This window comes from Meriones unguiculatus, chromosome 17, assembly GCF_030254825.1.
Source record: "Meriones unguiculatus strain TT.TT164.6M chromosome 17, Bangor_MerUng_6.1, whole genome shotgun sequence".
In the NCBI taxonomy this organism is placed as follows: Eukaryota; Metazoa; Chordata; class Mammalia; order Rodentia; family Muridae; genus Meriones; species Meriones unguiculatus.
The window spans coordinates 51791987-51812321 of NC_083364.1; positions in this window are offsets into that span (position 1 = coordinate 51791987).

Below are 20335 nucleotides of genomic sequence, written 5' to 3' on the forward strand. Positions count from 1 at the left end.
GCTTATAGAGATGAACTGGTAGCAAAAAGATGACAATCATACAAAGTTGTTTATCCCCAGGAGTACGAGGCTATGGAGTTCATGGCTTTGAACTCAGGCTGGAGGAAAACAGTGGGATGACCACCATTTGACCTGGAGCTTTGAGTTCACAGTCCACTATGTTCCTTCGTGTTCACAACTCCTCTCTGCATTTAGATCAGAGAATATTTTATCTTACTGAGGCATCAGTTTGCTCACCTGTCAAGTGGGGATAGCGTCATTCATGCTCTCCATCATTCTCAAATGATGAGAACTAAGTGAGAAGATGAATACAAAAAAGAAACTTGATACCTTATAATGCAATCCAGAATGAAAAACAGAAGTGCAGAATTTCCGGAAAGAATCTGGAGTCTTTTAGAGATTAAAAAACAAATTACTATTCTTACATGAAATGTAGAACTTTTTTTTTTGCATTAAAAGAAGCAGAATGTTTACTTAAAATGACTCAGTGCTATTCACTCTAGCAGAAGAACAAATCAGTTTGAGGCATGGCTTTCAAATACTGGAAAGATGCCTGTGCAATGGGAAGTGGTGATTCATATAATTGAATTATCCTCAGCAGACAGAGTGTGCATTCTCTGTAGATATGTGATGACTTGACCAGAGGCAAAAAAGAAAAATATGAAAGTGGTAAAAAAAAAAAAAGAAAAGAAAAAACAGCTTGCATGCCTACAAGACAGCAAAAATAACTCCAAGAGAAACACCATGCAGTGAGCGTCCTAAGCCGTGGGGTAGTTCCCACAGAGAATCCACCAGTCCCTCATTGCCTCACACAGTCCTGCGGTGTCCAAGTTACTTCCGTCAGAATTGTGCAAGAAGTGGAGTGGAAGTCACGGTTGCACATGCCTAAATCAACTATTCTAACAAACTGACTGAACCACTTGTTAAACAAACAAACAAACAAACAAACAAAACACTTAATTAGTCTAATACTAGCCAGCTTTTCCTGCTATAAAATAAGATAATCAATGCACACATGAGGGGAGGTGTAATTGGCTAATGATTTTAGAAGTTTTAACACATAGTTACACAACCCTATTCTGATGGGCTACAGTACCTCATAGCAGAAGGAAGTTATAGGGAAGATAAGTGTCTCCTGTTGACCAATCAGTTAAGAGAGATGAAAAGTGGGCACCAGGGTCTTAATACAGTGGTTCTCAGCCTGTGGATGGTGACCCCTTTGGCAAACCTCTATCTCCAAAAATATTTACATTGAGATTCATAACAGTAACAAAATTATAGTTATGAAGTATCAACAAAAATAGTTTTAGGGCTGGGGGGGTCACCACAACTTGAGGAACTATACTAACGGATCACAGTGTTAGGAAGGTTGAGAGCCACAGCTCTTAATATGCCTTCCAAGGGCTTACCTTTCAAGCCCTAAGTTTCTCTCCTTACTTCGTACATCATAAGGTTTCCATCATTTCCTAATGATAACACAAGCTGGCAAACAAGCTTTTAGCACATGGGCCTTTGGGAAACACTCCATATCCAAATTACAGCATTCAGCATTCCACCTCCTCCCCCAAAGACATGTGTTCATTTGGTCCATCTTGAGGAGTTCCTCAAGCCTAAACTATGCTATCATTGCTAAAAAGTCCAACCCAAAGTCTCTACACAATGCTCGAACCATATTCTTCACTGTGAGGCTTGTCAACAATTCTAAAAATTTAAAAACAGTTTTATATGTTTAATAACCATTAATGCAGGTTAAACATATCCATGTATAGTGTTCTCATCATTTTAAATTAAAACAAACAAACACCTCATTCTCATCCCAAAAACAGAGGAAGAGAGACATAAGAAGTAGTGGTATGAAAGCTGCAAGGCTGAAATCCAGTACAGGAAACATTGCATCGTAACTATTCATAGCTTACATCCAGGCTACCTTGGAGCAGGATGTGTGTTCGCAAGCACTTGGGCAGCTCCACCCATACAGCTTGTTGGCTGATTCACCCTCGCTAATCTCAGGCTGGCTGTGCTCGTTTCCTATAGCTCCCTTTGGCACTGTGTGCTTTTCACACTCCCAACTTCCTGAAGTCATCTGCTTCACTTACACGACTTCAACATGAATCTTCCTGTTGAGGGGTGCTTCCAGGGTTTCAGAGTATGCCACATAGTGCATGCTTTCCCAGGATTTCCTGTGACATCCCTTGGTGGAACCCTCTATAGTACTGTATTTCACACTCCACATGGCTGCAAAAGTAACCTCACATGATGCTAACAAAATCTAGTGACCAATGGGAGCTATGCACGGGCCCAGTTAAGCAGTGGCTGTGGATGTCTGAGTGTTCTATAACTGCATAGGCAAACCCACATCATCTTAAAATAATTCACTTGTCAGCTCATGGGAGCAGGGTATCCTGGGGCTCTCATTATAAAGGATGGTCTTTGAAGTGAGTTTTAGCCTGCAATGGCTAGGCCTTATGGATTTTCTAAATTCATTGAATGCATCCTTTGTATTGTTCTTGTGAAACACACTTGGATTCTTTCTAAGGACACTATTCTCTTTAGAACTGCATCCTTCTTGGCAGTACCTTCAAATACATTTCTTTTCAAGCCGTAGTTCAAAATTTCCATTCTTTCCTGTTGGTTCTCAAAGTGATCTTGGCCTAAAGCAGCCAGTAAGAATGATGGTACAATAGTAATACTGCCTGGGAAATTTTATCAATTAGAAAAGTTAAACCAGTTTGTTTATCCCCTTTAAGAATTTAGTTCACAAAAACAAAACAAAACAAAACAAAACCCTCTCAGGTCATGAGTAACATATAGCCAGGTTACCTGCTAAAGTGTGAGAAGGGTAGCCTCTAGTCCTGTTCTCAGAAAGGCCCAATTGTAACCTGAAACTGCACATTTATATCTGCATTATGGACCCCTGATGACTGCCAGAACAAGTCACTAATCGATGCTTATAAAATAATAACAGGCCAACGTTTTTACGGACTCCTCCCACAAACCCTTTCTGTCACCATAACAAAATGCTCCATCTTAATAACAGATTTAGTTGCCTCCCTCATGTTGTCATTGTATACAAGCAATTTATGAAGCAAGTCATTGCCACTGTAGCTGTCAAATTCTGGATGCTACTTTTAAAAACCATGATTTAATATGCCTGCCCAACAGACAATATCTGTATATAAAAATTATTCTGGTAGGCAGATTTAGACAATGAAAAGAATTAAAGAATGAAATTGGTCTAGATCAACAGCAGCATGAGTAATCAGGAAAAGCCAAAATAAAAGTTCAAATGGTCTTCCTTAGTGACACGCATTAGGTGGCAATTTGCACCTTTCTACATGACCTTGCCTGTGTTCAGTAGTAAAAGTAAAATAAGAATAACTCACCTTCAAAAAGAAACATTAATAAGACATTTTGTGGTACCTGAGGAAACTTGAATGTGATGTTGATACTAAAGGTTATTAAAATGAAGTCACTTCTGTTAATTTTATACATGTGGTAAAACGTTATATGGAAATAGCCTCTAGATAAGCACAGCAGCACACAGCTGTAATCCCAGCAGAGGCAGAGGCAGGGTGATCTCTGTGAGTTCAAGGCCAGCCTGGTCTACAGAGTGAGTCCAGGGCAACCAAGGCTACACAGAGAAACCCTGCCTCTCATGCTTGTGCCACATGCACTTTTCCCACTGAGCAACGCTCCCTGGCCATGAATAGAATGATGGTATGATAGCTGCATTTCCCAGATAACTAATGCTGTTAAACGTCTTTTCATGTATTTATTGGACCTTCATATATGCTGTCTGAAGACAGACCTTCCTCAAGCTCTTTGCTCATTTTTAGTTGGCTTATTTATTGACTTTTTATCATTGTATTGTAAGGGCTCCTTTTACCTCCTGGGTACAATTTCTTTATCTGATATATTGTACTGTTTTCTCATCCTGTGTGTTTTTCTTTTCTTGATTGTGTCTAAAACAATTTGATTAGGCCTCTAGATGTGTTATGCTTTTTGGAACAAATTCTCCAAAACTACTAGCCCTTTTGTAGTAATTTAGGTGATTTATGATTGCAGTGTGGTTACAACTACAGTTTTCTGAAATAAATCACAGGAAGAATAGCATGCACAGCATTATGGGGATAGAAGGTTGACTTGAAGGCAATTTATTGTGTCTGGTTTGTCCTACCACAGCGCACTGAAGGTCTCACTCCCCCTGTTTACCATGTGTCTTCCTGGCTTCAGGTTTCCCCTCCCCCATAGCACAGGGACTAAGCTTGCAAACATTAGCAGCAGCAATAACACCAATGTGTGTGCAAGTTCTTCCCACAGATAAAAAGATAGTGATGAAGTAGGATGGGAAAGCAGGATCAGCACTGCAGAAACAATGCCAGAAGAGTTCCACTTCAGTCTGAAGGAAGAAGAGGGCACCCTAACATAAGAAAATTGAAAGCATTATTCAGTAATGCTGTGTGGGAAAGTCTTATCTGAAGTGACTGAATACAATGTGAAATGTCCTACCTGTAAGAAATGGATTAACATTATGAAGAATATCATAAGCTTGAAAGAAGTCATCCCTATGCTTAGTGAAAGGGGGAGATAGTTTGCTGTCTGAATTTACACATTGACAAATGGTTACAGAAAGAACATTAGGAGAGAGACTGAATTGTAGATAAGCAGCAGAACAATTTTTCTGGCATTGGGGTCTAGCCAATGAACCACCACACACACCCACACCCACCCCCCCACACCCCCCCCCACACAAACACACATACCTACACATACACACACACATACGTACACATACTAAGCTATTAAGAAAATTTTAAGAAAAGCTGACAAGAATTGTTTGATAGTACAAATGCCCCTATACTAATCAAGATACTAATATTTACTGATTAATTACCTTTTGGAAAACACAAACTTAAATTGCAATGATCAAGTGGACCACATGAGACAATATTTCTTTCTCTATGACCTAAATATGAGGTTTCTAATTTGCTGAGGCAAGGCCTCTAGTTTCAAATGCCTGGTGGCAGGTTACCAAAGTCCCTGCCAGCCAGTTTTTGTATTCTCACTGTCTTCAAAAGCTGTGTGTGTCAGATGTGTTAGCAGTTAGCAGATACCCTAGGGCTGCAAAGGTAACCCCAGGTCTTGATGTTGGCCTAACCCAGATCTGTCTTCGTCAGTTAGAAGTCCCTTCCTCACCGGAATTCAGATCTCCCCTGTTCCATGTTCCCTTATAAGTAAATACTCAGGCCAGCATTGCATGACAGGGGAAGCCCTGACAAACCTGGGGGTGTTGCTAGTCATTTTCTGAAATCCACTCTGATCTCTCCTCAGACATATTCAGGTCTCTTTTGTGTGACTATAAACCCTTACAAGTGGCTCTCCGTGTATCAGAAAGAGGTCAAGGCTGCCTATAAAAAATAAGAGGCGATCTGAGGCTCCCCCTCACATCTTTGCTGTTGCCAATCATGCCTTTTAGGATATGCTTTGCAGTAAGTAGATGACCTACAAAATGAAAAGTGAGAATCTCTGGTTAACGTTTTCTCCGTGTCACCAAAGGACACTTAGGCATTGTGACAGAGCATGGCCTCACAGCTGCCTCATCTCTTGAAGCCTCTGTTTCCTTCCAGATAAAATGCGGGTGACATAGTATGGGCCTCCTATGGTTACAGGGACAATTAGCTTGCACTTCAGAGCGAGAGAATGCATTTGTAGTGCTGGGGCTGGAGGCTGGCCCAGATAATGCCCCCCGCAGATGTTTGCTCTTGTTACTCCAAGCATCTGCTATACTGTCTGACACAGAAGCTATTCTATAGCTGGTCTTATGCAGTGATTCTTTAAAGGCTAAAAATGTCAACCATTAGTTAGTAACTCTTTATGTTTAGAGCAAGGAAATAGGCCTAGAAACTACCATTTTATGATTAGAGCAAATAGGCAAATGTATTTTATCCTGTACCATTTTGATGGTATTTTAGTAACTATCAATGAACCATAGCCTTTCCCTTGTGTCTGATTTCAAATGCAAACATGAAAGTTTTAATAAATCCATGACAATGCATGAGCTTCTAATATCAGTGTATCCTGGAGTCTTTCCTTCTTCTATAAATTGATTCAGTCTGTATCTACATGTTAAGCTTCTCTTTTTTCCTGTTTCAAAGGAAAAACACACCTGTATTTCATTGAGGATAAATGTAAAATTTGAGATCTCAAAATTGTTTTCTCTTTAGATGCAGAACAAATGCTAAGGGTGAATAAGCTACTTGGAAAATTCTCATGATATTTTATGAAGGAACCACTATAGGTGTGACATGAGCAAATCTGTCAGCATCATTAATGAGACCATTAGAGCCACAGGGCACACATTGGGCTCAAACACTTTCTTGGTGGCTTCATTTTCCTAAATGATCACCTTCAAGCTTCACAGGACTAGCTAATTAATCATAGCAGCTCCTTGCAATACAAAGAATAAGACCATAGACTACATAATGTGATGTTCTGGGTAGCCAGAAGGAGGGGATGTGTCACAGTAGGTGCTGTAATAGAGGGTGTGGTTTTGAGGAATAACAAAAGAGGGTGATGAGAAAGGAAGAAAGGACCTCAGTGATACTTTATTGCATCCTCAATTGGATGGGAAGGGCATCAGCTGGGCATGAGAATGTCAGCAGGCAGCTGAGACCTAAGTGGCTGTAGAGTTCATAAGCCCATGACTGATGATGCCACCTCATGTATTTGGCCTGTCTTTGATTTCTACTAGCTCAAAAGGAGATCACAAGGTATGAGAACCTGAGAGCTTCATAGCTAGTTTGGATTCATCCCTTTACGTAAGTGTGGACTGGTTTCTGAAGTTTCATGTATGTAGATAAAGGCAGTCCTTCATGATTTGGATGAGCAAATGTAGCTAGTTATCAAAGTGAGAGGAAAAACTAAAAGCATGGCTTCCTGGTGAAGTGATCAGTGGGTTCTTTTCTCAGAAGAGGATTGGGTCTGATCAGTTATTTAACTTTCATTACATTGACAGCCAGAGTCAGCTATGTTCTGAATTTCAACCCACAGAGGAGACTTTGGTGCTGCAATGGTCCTCAACACCAAAAGTAGCATCCAACATCTTGTCCATAGCAGCCATTAGTGAACCCATCAAAAAGCTGATAAGTGAGTATCTTTACAGCAAGACAGGAAAATTCAGGTGACTTCATTGACTGCAACATGGAGACTGTGCCCTGGCCACTTGTAGGGAGTAAGGAGGTAGAAAGAACTACAGAAGAATCATCAAAATATTGAAAAAGATCTTGTTTTCCATCTTTCATCTAGTCCTTTGAAAGACCATCAAAGTGCTCTTATCCTATAGTATGTAAACATAAATACAAACAATTGTCTCAGATATTCTCAAAGAGGCATGTGTTATCCTGGTTTCTGTTGGTTGGGTTCCTGTATTGTCTTCAAGAAGCAAGCAATCTTACTTCAAGTCATCAGTATCTTGAATATATATTGTATTAGTTGTTAGTCTCATTGATGCAACAAGATATGTGACCAAAGCAATTTAAGGAACGACAAGCAGATTAGTTTGTGTCACAGCTTCAGGAGAATAATACATCACCATAAGGAAGGTATGCCAGGAAGTAGAAGGAGGTGACTGGCCAAGGGATATGGTGTCCAGAGTCAGGAAGCCCTAAATTCAACTGATCACCACAACCTATGGAATGGTACTGTCCATAATTACAGTGAATTTTTCCACCTCAATTAAACCTCATTTAGAGAAGCACAAACAAACCTGGCCAGAGATCTGCTTCATGTTGGTTTTCAATCCCATAAAGTTGGCAACCAAGATTAACCATCACAGTCACTTTTGACATTTCTGAATTTTTTCAGCTGTGCTGCAGTGTCAGAATCCCCCAAGTCTGAAGAAACAGAAGGCTGCTTCTCTCAGCCTTGACTCCTACATCTAATCCTAAATGCTGGAGGTACACACCCTCGACTTTAATCACATTTAACTCGCTAAACATTTTCCCTTCTCTCCCTCTCTAATTTTATTTACTTATTTCTATTTTGTGTGCTGGGAATCAAACCTAGGAACTCCTGATGGTAGGCAAACACTGCCATTGAACAGTAACCCTAACCTGGTGACAGTGCGTTAATTAGCTGACTTTGTTTATCTCTACAACCTATTAGCGGCCTTCTTATGGATAATTGCAGCATGGAAGTTGGTGTGCAAAATAAAATAACATTCAGTGGAATTAAAAACTAATTTTTATATATCACCTTATTGGGTGGTTAGGTATCTCATCATTGTAATCTTGCCTTTTCAATTTGATGCTACATGCTCTCTGCTTTTTTTGCAAATCAAAAAGAATATAAAAACAGCCAATGGTTTAGTTTTAATCTATGAAAAGTTTCCTTTATAATCACTACACTCTTGAATTTGATTTATTTCTTTTGGCATCACTGAATTCTATTATTTATTGTATATAATTACTATTGTATGCATTTGAATTTATTACTGTATATTCATAGCTTTGGTTTAGTCATTGAGTTTTCTGATAACATACTCCATGATGCATAACACTTCCATGGAAATTATCATTTATATAACCATTTTACTTATCTGAAAGACCTTTATTACATAGAGAAGATCTAATATGTGTATGTGTATGCACACACGCAGACACTCCCACACAGGTGCACATAAACATCCCCCCACTTGGCTTCCATAAACTAGACTACTGTATTATTGTTGTATTGCATTTAAATAAAAAAAACACAGAAAAGATGCATTGTTTGCTGTGAACTTCTAGATCTCTTAGAAATAATAAGAAAAAAAATATAAGTGATATTCCTAGGTCAACTGTCTGCATGTTATTTAGCACGCAATAAATTTTCAAGTATCCTTAGGTCTGGATATATAGGAAAAGATAAAATTAATAATGGAGAAACTATGGAATCAAATAAGTCAGGTTAGGTGATACTATTTTTTTGTAGCCATTTTATTTTCATCTAGTCTAATGTCAATCAAAACGGAAGCATTGCAAATACGCTTTCCTCATATCATCAATATATATAAGCCAAGCTCTTTTGATCTGTTTTTTTCTTTGTTGTTGTTTGAATTCCATTCCAAAATAATACTTTATATCCAAACTTGGAAGCAGGCTCAGATACCTGTTATCAAAGCCAGAGTGGGGAAAATCTGATCTGGAGATGGAAAACTTGCAAATTAGAATCCTGATAAAAACCTAATCAACTCCATTTCTCATTCATGCATCTCACGGGTATTAGGAAATGCAGTTATTCAAATAAATCATGAATGCATTTAGAGAAGCCAAATCCCTGAAAAGTGACAAGTCTCCTCATTTTGCATTAAAATAATTTTGCATAATATCTACATATTTTATTAATTTTAGTAAACATAAAAGCAGTGGTTTCTTTATGACATTTAGACATGTCTATCATTCCAATTTGCTTATATTTGCCTCATCACCCTCTCTTTGCCCCACCTTTCTACTGGTCTCTGCATATGGAAAAGAGTAAGAGCTCCTTTTTCTCTTTTTTATTTCCTCCTTCTCTCCCTCTTTTCCTCCCTCCTCTCTTCATCTCTCCCTTCCTTCCTTTCTTCCTTTCATTTTATTTTTGATACCAGGTGTCCTTGACTGACCTAGAGCCTTATGTAGACCAGGGTGGCCTCAAACTGTCAGAGTGCCTCCTGCCTCTGTCTCCCATATACTGAGGCTATATGCATGCTCCAATGTGCCTGACTTGTCTTTTTCTTTGTAATATCCCATTATCCTCTCTTGTTCCCCTTTTCAACCCCTTTACAATATTCCCTCCCTCTACATAGCCTCCTTTCCGGCTATCCACATTATTTTATTGTATAATATCATCTATCTTATGTCTGTGAATTTACTTTCCACATACGAGAGGAAGAGCCACGATATTTGTCTTTGTGAGTATGGCTTATTTCACGTAACGTGCTCTCCAGTTCCATCCGCTGTCCTAAAAATAATATAGGTCCGTTCTTATTTTATGATTAAATGAAACTCTTTTGTATACATTATATCTTAATTATTCACTCATCTTGTTGATGGATATGTGGACTAGTTCATATCTTGTCTGTTGTGAATAGTGCTGCCATAAGCATGAATGTGCAAATATCTATGTGGCATATCTATTTAGACATCTTTGGTTTAGTATATTTAACTTTTAAGAAATTATAAACTTATTTCTTAGTATATAGGTATAAAGCAAATACCAGAATACCAAAGAAAGTCTTTCATACTGTAGTAGAAAATACTATGGTATTTTTAAAATCTTTGTATGTATCCATAGAGAGAGATTGAGAGAGAGAGAGAGAGAGAGAGAGAGAGAGAGAGAGAGAGAGAGAGAGAGAATGTATATATGCTACATGAGTGTGGTGTGTGGAGGTCAGAGGACAACCTCAGGACTCAGTCCTTCCTTCTACATTGTTTGAGAAAAAGTATTTTTTTGTTTGTTACTGTGTATCCTTAGGAATAGTGCTGTTATTACAGGTGAGTACTCCAGAGTTCAGCTTTAGGTGGATTCTGGGATTTTAAATTCAGTTCTTCAGGTTTGCACAGCAGGCTCTTTATCCATTGAGCATTCCTTCCAGGCTTAATACTGTGGATCATCCAAAAAAATATTTAACCAGCCTTATCACTAATTAAAACTACCTGTGTGTATTGCCTGAAAAGTTTTTACCTTGGTCAGTTTCAGAAAAATGCTTAATAGTTTTTTTCCCTTTCCATTTGGAAGACCACCTCCTAAAGTCACTGGAATGCTTTACATTTTATTGCATTTTACAGATTTAAAATGCTTCCTCCTGAATGGTAGCCTATATTTCTTTTTTACAATAAACCAAGCAGACAGGCACTACCTAATTTACCCACTGTGGTTATTGCTTCTGCTGCATATGTCCTTTCTACCCCTACGTGCTTCTCACTGGGGATTCTTTATCTTATTGGGAAAAAAGTGTTTTTTAAGTAGCTTTGAATAACTAGAAATCCTGTGGCAGAGGAGGAATTAGGATTTTAAAACCCAATTTCACAAATACATTTTGTGCCAAGAATGAGTGGCGAGGAGCCATTGAAGCACTTACAAGGAAATCTACAGAAGGTGCCGAGTCTCGGGGCACAGTCATACAATGCTCACACACCAGTTTGCCTGACTTCCTCCCTAAGCCGTAGAACCGCTCTGTGCTTTTGGCATTTGTCTAGTATAGCGGGCGCCAATACTACCTCTTAAAACAATTGCTAGTCTTTGTATTTGTTAAACTACTGAAGCGTCTTCTGATTAAATGTGAAAGGAGGGCGGAAGGCAGAGTGAGGAAAAGGGAAAAATAAATAAATAATTACTTGTTTGGAGATTTGAGTTTTTCTGTGAAGGACAGACTAGCCTCAAACTTAAAATCTTCCTGATTTAGGCTCCTAAGTTTGGTGATTACAGGAATATACTATCACACCTCACCCAAGAAAAATTTTAGAAAGGAAATAATAAAAGAAAAGGAAGTCAAGGGAAGGGAAGAGAAAAAAAAAGAAAGAACAAGAAGCCAGTAGATAAGGAACATAGAGTTGTGTTTGTATGTGCACACATGTGCACACTCACACATGCCTAGGTATGCATGCTTGGATGTTCATGTATAAACTGAAGGCCTTAAATAGCTAGCACATCCTGGGTGTTGCAGATAAACAAAATACAAAGGAAGGCTACGTCACTAAAGTATGGAATTGTCTGAAGGAGTTTTATAAAGGGGTGTTCAGAATATGAAGCACGGGAAGGGGCTTTAACCAGACAAAGTCCAGGGGTGGAAGTATTTTCTGAAGGAGGAATAGTGTTCACAAGGCCAGGAACAAGCAAATTAACATCAGAAGTAGGATAACTGGAAGTATGGCTTTGCATGAAGGAATATTGGAGAATTTCTACTCATAGTTTCTTCACTTGGAGAGTTGGGAGGGGGTATGTGTGTGTGTGTGTGTGTGTGTGGTGCTGTGCTGTTTAAGACTAATGTTGGAATGATTGATCTGGTATGATGGGCAGCATGATAAGAGGCAGAAATATTCGAGGGAAATTATTGAAAAAGTCCTAGAAGGAAATGACTGTGCAGTTAGTGTCTATGGCAAGGAGTGGGAATGAATAATTTATGGAAGAATAGACCACCTTGGTGACAAGTGATAAGAGGAGTCACTCCAGGAAGGACTGGGAGGTATTTGGCATTGTTAGAGCACTGTTAAAGTCTGCTAATACCTTTAAATTTTTAAGCACATTCTCACGCTCATTTCCCTGTAAATAAAGGCCTCAAAGAACGGAACAGTTTGACTTCCTAATTAGTAACTGGAATACTTCCCCTGCTACCCTAGCCGTCATAAGAAAAGGATTGTCAGTAAAACAGCCAGATTGCCTTTGTAGTAAACTGCCAGCCATCTGGAACACTCCATGACTGCCTCAGGAAAACTACATAACTATCAAGGATGATCATCATGCACCTGATGGTACAGGTTTAGCCAGGACTATGGAAACGATTTGGATCAGTTGTTCTGCTATCGCCTTGGTACACTCCAGAAAACCCTGCAACTGTTTCTACCTAGGCCAGATCTGGAGCAATTGCCGTGGTGGCATACTAGGGACACGGCTATGATTGGTGTCTACGAGACAAAATTCCAGATGATCTCTCCATTTATTCTAGGGGTATGCAAGCAGCCTGCTCAGACTCACCTGGTGAATCAGCTCAGAGACAGTCCCCAGTGCCGACCCCACAGGTACTACACGCCAGACCTAATAAAAGGCTTTCCCTCAGTGTCCTTTCTTCCTAACTAGTTTCAGTAACTAGTTTAGTAACATAGAGAAAGTATTGGCAGAAGCAGGAGGGCAGCAGGGGCTAACTTTGCCTTCTGAAAGGCAAGCTGGGAAAACGCAAGACAGCCAGATGTGAGACAGTGAAAATGTCTGAAGAGTTTGAGAGTGGCGGGGCAGGGCAAGAGGGGCAGCCAGACTAGAGGGATTGCAAGGAAGGACAAAAAGCTGAGACTGAAGAAGGGTCAAGGTATGCAAAGGAGCCAAAGAAGGGAAGCTGCAGACGTCGTCAGGCAACAGAAACATTCTGGGACTCTGTCATGTCTCAGGGCCAAGGGTTTCAGTCATCCTACAACAGGAACTGCAGAACCGAGCAGCTAAGAGCTAAGGGAGCCACACTTTCTAGGCCTGCCTGAAAGCTGTAAGGCTTGCAGGTTCCTGGTGGAGAAGTCATTCGTGGAGACTATTCTCCACGAATAGCAGACTTGTTCTACACCTCTGGGCCACAGTTGAACGACCTTTCACAGGGATCTCCTAAGAGAAGGCTGGGAACCACTGCCCTATAGGGTACCACTTGCTGCTGCTCCCACCCGCCTAAGGCCCCTGTTCACTGTGACCACACACTGAGGAACACAACTGCTGTAAAACACCAGTGTCAGAAGAGCTTCTCCTAACCTGCCATGATTTCTAGTCGCAGAACCAAAGGACCCCAGCTGGCTGATGTATTAACTGTAGTAAATATAGGTAAGCGGGTTGTGAGATCTGAGGATGGTAACTGTAGTATCACGAGCGGAAGAGGAAAACAAATGACAGTGTAAGTCAATCTGATTCCCGTGCACTGATTCAACAGGTATTTAACGGAGGGAGTGCTGTGTACACAGCAGGCACTTATCTAAGCCCAGAGAGGTGGGGTTTGAATAGGCAGACAAGTCCCTGCCGTCATGAGGTTACACAATAACATGGGGGACAGGGGAAAATCCAGTAAAATTTTGAGGAAGCAGGGTGAGGGGTAGGAATCATAAAAATAGAGTTTAGTCATATATACGATCCTCAAATTAAAAAGAAGACAAGCAAGTAAGTACAGAGAGGTGGTATGTTTAAAAAAATGAGCTGGGAAGGGATTTAGAGAATGGCATTTGGTGGGATTGTGGGTGGTTATAGTTTGCCTAGAATGGCTAGGAAATTTCTCTCAGAGAAGGCAGTATCTTTTTCCCGGACACACAAATGAGGGAGTACATAGGATTTTTTTTTTTTTTTCCAAGGATGAAAATCCAGGAAGAAGGAATGCTAAGCACTTTAGGAAGGAAGATATTTGGTTGATATTTGAGCTAAGTTATGGCCTCAGGCAGCAAAGTAAAACGGTGGTGAAGGCAGATGTTGACAGGGCCCAGGCTATGGCCACTTACATTCCATGACACACAGAGTTTTATCTGGGGTCTCTAGGAACTTACTAGAAAGAGGTGACAGGCTGACCTGGTTGTGTTTGAGGCAAGCTGCAGAGGATAGCAATGCACCCACATGACCTGGATGTGAGGTGAACAGATCATTAATGTGAGCATCTCTCACCCATCATGTGTAGATTAGCTAGAGTTTAATACAGTGTTCCCTAAGGCTGTGACCCTTTAATACAGTTCCTCATGTTGTGTTGATCCCCCAAACATAAAATTATTTTTACTGCTAGTTCATAACTGTAATTTTGCTACTTCTAGAAAACATAATGTAAATATCTGTGTTTCCCAATGGTGTTAGGTGAAAAGACCATTCGTACCCCAAAAGGGTTGTGACCCACATGTTGTGAACCACTGGTTTAATATGATTGAACTTGGGCAACTTGTTTTGAACTCCAAGGTGCATTTGGCAGATGGATAGTGTTGATACTGTACAATCACTTTCACCATTCTATGTAACTGTGTAACTGGTGATACGTGAACAGCTAGAGTCTCCCCACTTTCCCTCCCACCTAAACCCAAGGAAGATTATTTTTGGTCTCCCATGGATAGGCCCTGTCAAATCTAAGACTCTGAATGTGAATCTCTACACTGTGCAGGGCGTCTGACACATAGGGTCTAATGTAGAAACCAGTTATGACCTGAAATGTTTATGGAGCATCTATGATAATTAGTAGGTAGAAGCATTGGAACCCTGTGTAACTGCTCTGGGCAACTTGTGCCTGTCCCAAATCCCGCCCGTCATTTCATGCTTTGGGCTACACAGATAGATTGCTTTGCAAAGTCTGACATCTGGTGGTTTAAAGCAGACACAGTCAGTCTCCTTGTTTTCAGCACCGTTATCATTTGGGGGGCGTCTAAAAAAAAAGAACATCCGTTTGCTAAAGAAAAAAATGACAGAATTCTGAAAAACCATACAGGAAAGTGTATGCTATCAATATGAAAATGCTGCTCATCTGTTCTAAACTGTGAGAATGTGTCTACGCTGTGTAGGGACTGGGTTCGGGGAAATCCCAGCAGACAGGCTAGTTACCCCTGAATGAGCTGGAGGGACATGCCACCCAGGTTCAGTCCTTCCTGCGCTTCTGTACAGCCATGGAGGTTCCTTCTCACCTTTGTTCTCGGTGAAGTCTGGTGCTTATTCCAGGTCTAGCTAAGAAACACTTCCTCAGTTCCTTTGGATGAAGCTTCTTCAAAATCCTTTAGTTCTTAGGAGGGTGTGTAATAACAACTGTAAAACAATAGCCCATGGATCTGAAAGAGAGTAAGCAGTCAGTTTACATGGGAGGGCTGGAGGGAGGAAAAGGAAAGGAGAAGTCATGTAATTAGCATCTTTACATGTCTGCATCTCCCCATCTCTCTCACTCTTCCAGTCCATATTTCTTTCTCTCTATTCAGTGTACCCACTTTTGCTATTCAATTGGTGTGAAAACTCGAGGAGAGGCAAGGGACCAAGATGCCTTTGGAATGTGAGCATTAATTCACTATGATATGCAAAACTAAATAGTGAAGAAACGAGGAGCAGGCTGGGAAAAGATATTGCAAACTATCTATTTCATAAACACTAATATTGAAAATCTATAAGGAACTCAAAACAGCTAATTATAAGAAAGTGAACTGATTAAAATGTGGGCAAAGAAATCAGGTGTTTCTCAAAAGAAGACGTAGAAATGGAGAGTAGGCTGATTAAAAAATGCTGTCAAGGTTGTTGAATCTTGGAAGTGAAGATGAAAATTTCCTTGGCCATCACCTCATACAATCATCAGAAACATAAGAAGTGAGGGCATGGAGCTGAGGTAGCATTTAAACACTGTTGGTAGAGATGCACAGCCACAAAGATGCTGTGGAGGCTTCTTAAATACTCAAAGGGAAAATTGCTAAATGAACACATATGGCCAGGCAATCTGACTGCAGGGACATAGCTAGAGGCAGTGAGATGAATAGCTTGAAGAGATTACTGAATCCCCTTCTTCTTTGTGGTGCAATTTATAATGTCCAAGGTAATAAGTCTATCTAAGTGGTTATGGGAGATGAAGTGGTAGGAAAGAGTGTGCTGTGTGCTCATATGTATACGGACAATTACTATTCAGCCTTAAGAATGCACAATATGGGACAGCTTTACTTTAAGCTCAGTAAAATAGGCAAGGTAAAGAAAGGCAAACCCACACAGACCGACCAGTTTGGGACCTAAAACCTTTCCCTGAGCTCAAGAGACTGGTGACACAGTATGATTGTGAAGAACAATTTTGAAATATTTGAAATTCGCTTTAAAGAACAGATAAATTTTTTTCTTACTTTAAAATAACTGCTCTGTGAGGTATAAATATATTAATTACCTGGGGTAAATGATCCTACTATGTGAACATATACACACATGTACATATTCAGTCAATTTGAAAAGCAAGATTTAAGAATATTTAAAAGATGGTTACGTACTTCATAATTTTTTGTATTACATTTCTATAAAAACTAAACGCATTTAGCCTCTGTGTAATTTCCCCTGAACTAGCTTAGTTTCCTTATTAAGTTTCATACAAATGTTTTGTTGAGTGTGATTGACCTAAAATGACGACGCGTGTCTGAAGTATAAAATTAATAAATGCTGGCAAATGTATACATCAGTAAAAGCATTTCTACAGACAAACCCACGCCCCTTCCTGCCGGTTGGAAGTCTTCTGCCTCACCCCCAGGTCTTAGTCAACCACTGGTGTGCTTCCTGGCTGTATGCACTGAACTGAATTCTCTAGAACTTTATAATGCAGAGCTGTACACTGCAGTTTGGTGGCTGATTTTAGTCAGCCTGGTTATTCTGAGAATTATGCTTATTGCACTGTTTTCCTATATTTGTTGAACACACACACACACACACACACACACACACACACACACACACACATCTATCTGAATAGATATTTGACTTGTTTCCTGACAGTTTGCTATGCATGTTCCCACAGCTTGATTTTTTTATTTTTTTTATTTTTTTTTAGGGAGCCAGTGCTGGGCAGTGAGAGGTTAAGGAGGCTCTGCCAGGTCGGTTGAGGTGCTGCTGACAGCCGCCTTGGCTTTGTCCTGCATGCATTTCCTAATGAAGTGAATCATATCTGGAGTCTTAGGCCTTCCGGCAGCCCAGTGTTACCGCAGTTCCTGATTTATGGGTCACTTGAATGACGCCCTGGGCCTCCCGTGAGCAGGGATGTGGATGGATGGGGCTATGTAGCTAATGTTACCTGGGAGCTGACCCCCAGGGCTGGCTGCTTTCCAGCTATGATGCTCAGGTCTTTACGACTTGTAATTTTACAAGACAGTTTTGTCCTCTGGACCCCAGTCATGAATGTAGGCCAAGAAATACCTGACTTCAAAATTTTTTACCAATACATATTATCTGATTTTTAACCCTCCCCACCCCTACAAACACCAAGTGAGTTAAGCTGCCATAATTGAATCTCCTTTTTGGATTTGGCTGGGCTGGTATTCTCTGGTGCCACTGTCATAGTTAGGATTTCTATTGTTCTGATGAAACCCTGTGACCAAACCAACTGGGGAGGAAAGGGTTTATTTGGCTTAGGCTACCAAATCACTGTTCACCACAAAGGAATTCAGGATAGGAGTTCAAACAGGGCAGGAACCTGGAGGCAGGAACTGATGCAGGGGCCGTAGAGGAGTGCTGCTTACAGGGCATGCCCACCTTGGATTGCTCAACCTGCTTTTTGATAGAACCCAGGAACACCAGCCCAGAGGCAGGGCCACCCACAGTGGCTGGGCCTGCCCACCTCAGTCACTAAAATGCATCACAGGCTTGCTTGCCACAACTCTCACAGAGACATTTTCTCAGTTGAGTCTCCTTCCTTTCCCGATGACTCTAGCTCGTTTCAAGTTGAAATAAAAATAGCTGTCACAGACACATTGACGAGTGACTGACAAGCGGGCAGATGACCAAAAAGATTGCAGATGTTTGCGTTTAGATTATAGATTTTTACTTTAGCTAGTTTTTTTTTTTTTTTTTTTTTTTTTTTTTTTTTTACAAATATTTTGTAGACTATAAGAGTAAACTAAGGTTGGTCAATTGTTTCCTCAAACTTTATGCTTTTCTCTAGACATGTTTCTGGTGCCCCCCCCCCCCGAATTTTCACACTTGCTTCTGTGGAGCAGCTGTTCTGGGATTCTTGGATGAAGAATTATTGGTAGCAGAAGTAGGGCTTGCTAGTTGTCAAAGGGAAGACTGGTGAAGATGATGGGAAACGAAAGGGAGCACCACAGGCTTCATCTTGAGAACTGGAGACATGGGTTTGCTCCCCTGAGGGTGACTGCTTCTACCAAAGAACTTGTAGCAATAGCATATAAACATATACGTGTATATATACACATATATGTATATATGCAGACATACACACACACATATATTCAAGAACAATGGCTTTGGAGCTGTGGAAAAGTAGAAAAAAAATTCAACTCACTGGCAAACTCTCATTTAGCATGTTTCTGTAAAGATTTTTCTGTCTTCATCCATTTGAGTGTTTGGTTATTTATTTATTTATTTTTTTATGGGAGAAAGTGTTTACTTAGCTCATGGTTCCAGGTTCCAGTGGGCCATGGCAGGGAAATTGCTGTGGCAAGAGACTGAAGCGGCAGGTCAGATTATGTCCATGCTCAGAGGAAGAGAGCAACGGATGTCAGAATGCTAGTGCTCAGCCTATTCTTTCAATTTTTATATAACCCAGGATTCCCTGCCCTGGAATGGTGCCAGCTACAGTGGGTGAGCCTTTCTGTAACCACGGGTGTTCCTCCCACTCCTCAGTTCCCGAAATAATGACTCTGAGACTTTATTACTTATGAGTGAATGCTTAGGCCATAAGCTTTGGCTCGTTCCCCAAGTAGCTTTTGACTTAAATTACCCATTTATTCAATGCTAAGTGTGCCACATGGCTGGTTACCTCTCCTCAGTTTCATGTGTCTGTCTTCAGAGTCCTGGGGCAAATCTTCCCACCTCTCTCTTTTTCCCAGAGTTCATATCTCTCTGCCAGAAGTCCCACCTCTTACTTCCTGCCACAGATAACAGGCCAGTAGCTTTTTTATTGACAGGTGATGTTTGCAGACAGACACAGGGTTCCTTCTACATTGTTCTGCTTCCATTAATGTAATGTTATTCTGTAGAATCCTCATGGTAATTTTCTTTAGTTTATTATCATGTTGCTTATACTATCTGTCTTACATACTTCGTATTTTCAATTCCATCTTAAAAGCACTTCAAATTTCATCACAAACTCTAAATAAACGTTTAAGTGGAAACTCAATATTATCTTGAGTGTTTGATCTATTGCTTATTGCACTATTCTCCTTTTCTTAGTCTCAAGACATGTCCCCTTTGCTCCCTCTCATGAATTTTCTTTAAAGTACTTTTTCTGTTATAAGGTTCCATTCATGCTGGAGTCCCAGAACTGAAATTGCTAGGCAAATAATATGAGGGTGTTTTTTTTTCTCGTTTCTTGACATATATTTTTTAAATTTTTTTTCATATAACGTTTTCTTAATTCTTTGGGAATTTCATACATGGATATAGTGGTTTTAGAAATTATATATGATCCTTACTTCTCTCCCTAGCTCTTCGATGATATACCTGAACCCCCAACTTCAGCATCCTCTAACTTCTTTTGTTGTTTATATTTTCCTCTATAACCTTTAAGTTTAATTTGTGCTACCTTTAAAGTCATGGGAGAAGAGCATCCATTGTCGTGTGGTTGACTTACATTGTTAAAGAAAACCGAGTCTCCCTTCCCAAGAAGCCAATAGCTCCTCTGGGTGTGGAGGATTCATGAGGCTCCCCTCCCCCCACCACCACCATTATCAGCCTGTTGGGATGGTGGCTGTCTTGATCTTGTACAGGTCTTGCACAGGCAACCACAGCTGCTCTGAATTAATGAATGTAAGCTGCCCGGTCATATCCAGATAACACTGGATATGTTTCACTGCTGTCTTTCCCTATCGGATGCTCTTACATGCTTTCCCTTCTCTCTTCCATGATGTTCCTGAGCCTTGAGAAAGAGGTCTGATGTAGGTGTCCTATCTATGACTGAACATGGCATAAACACACGTCTCTGCAT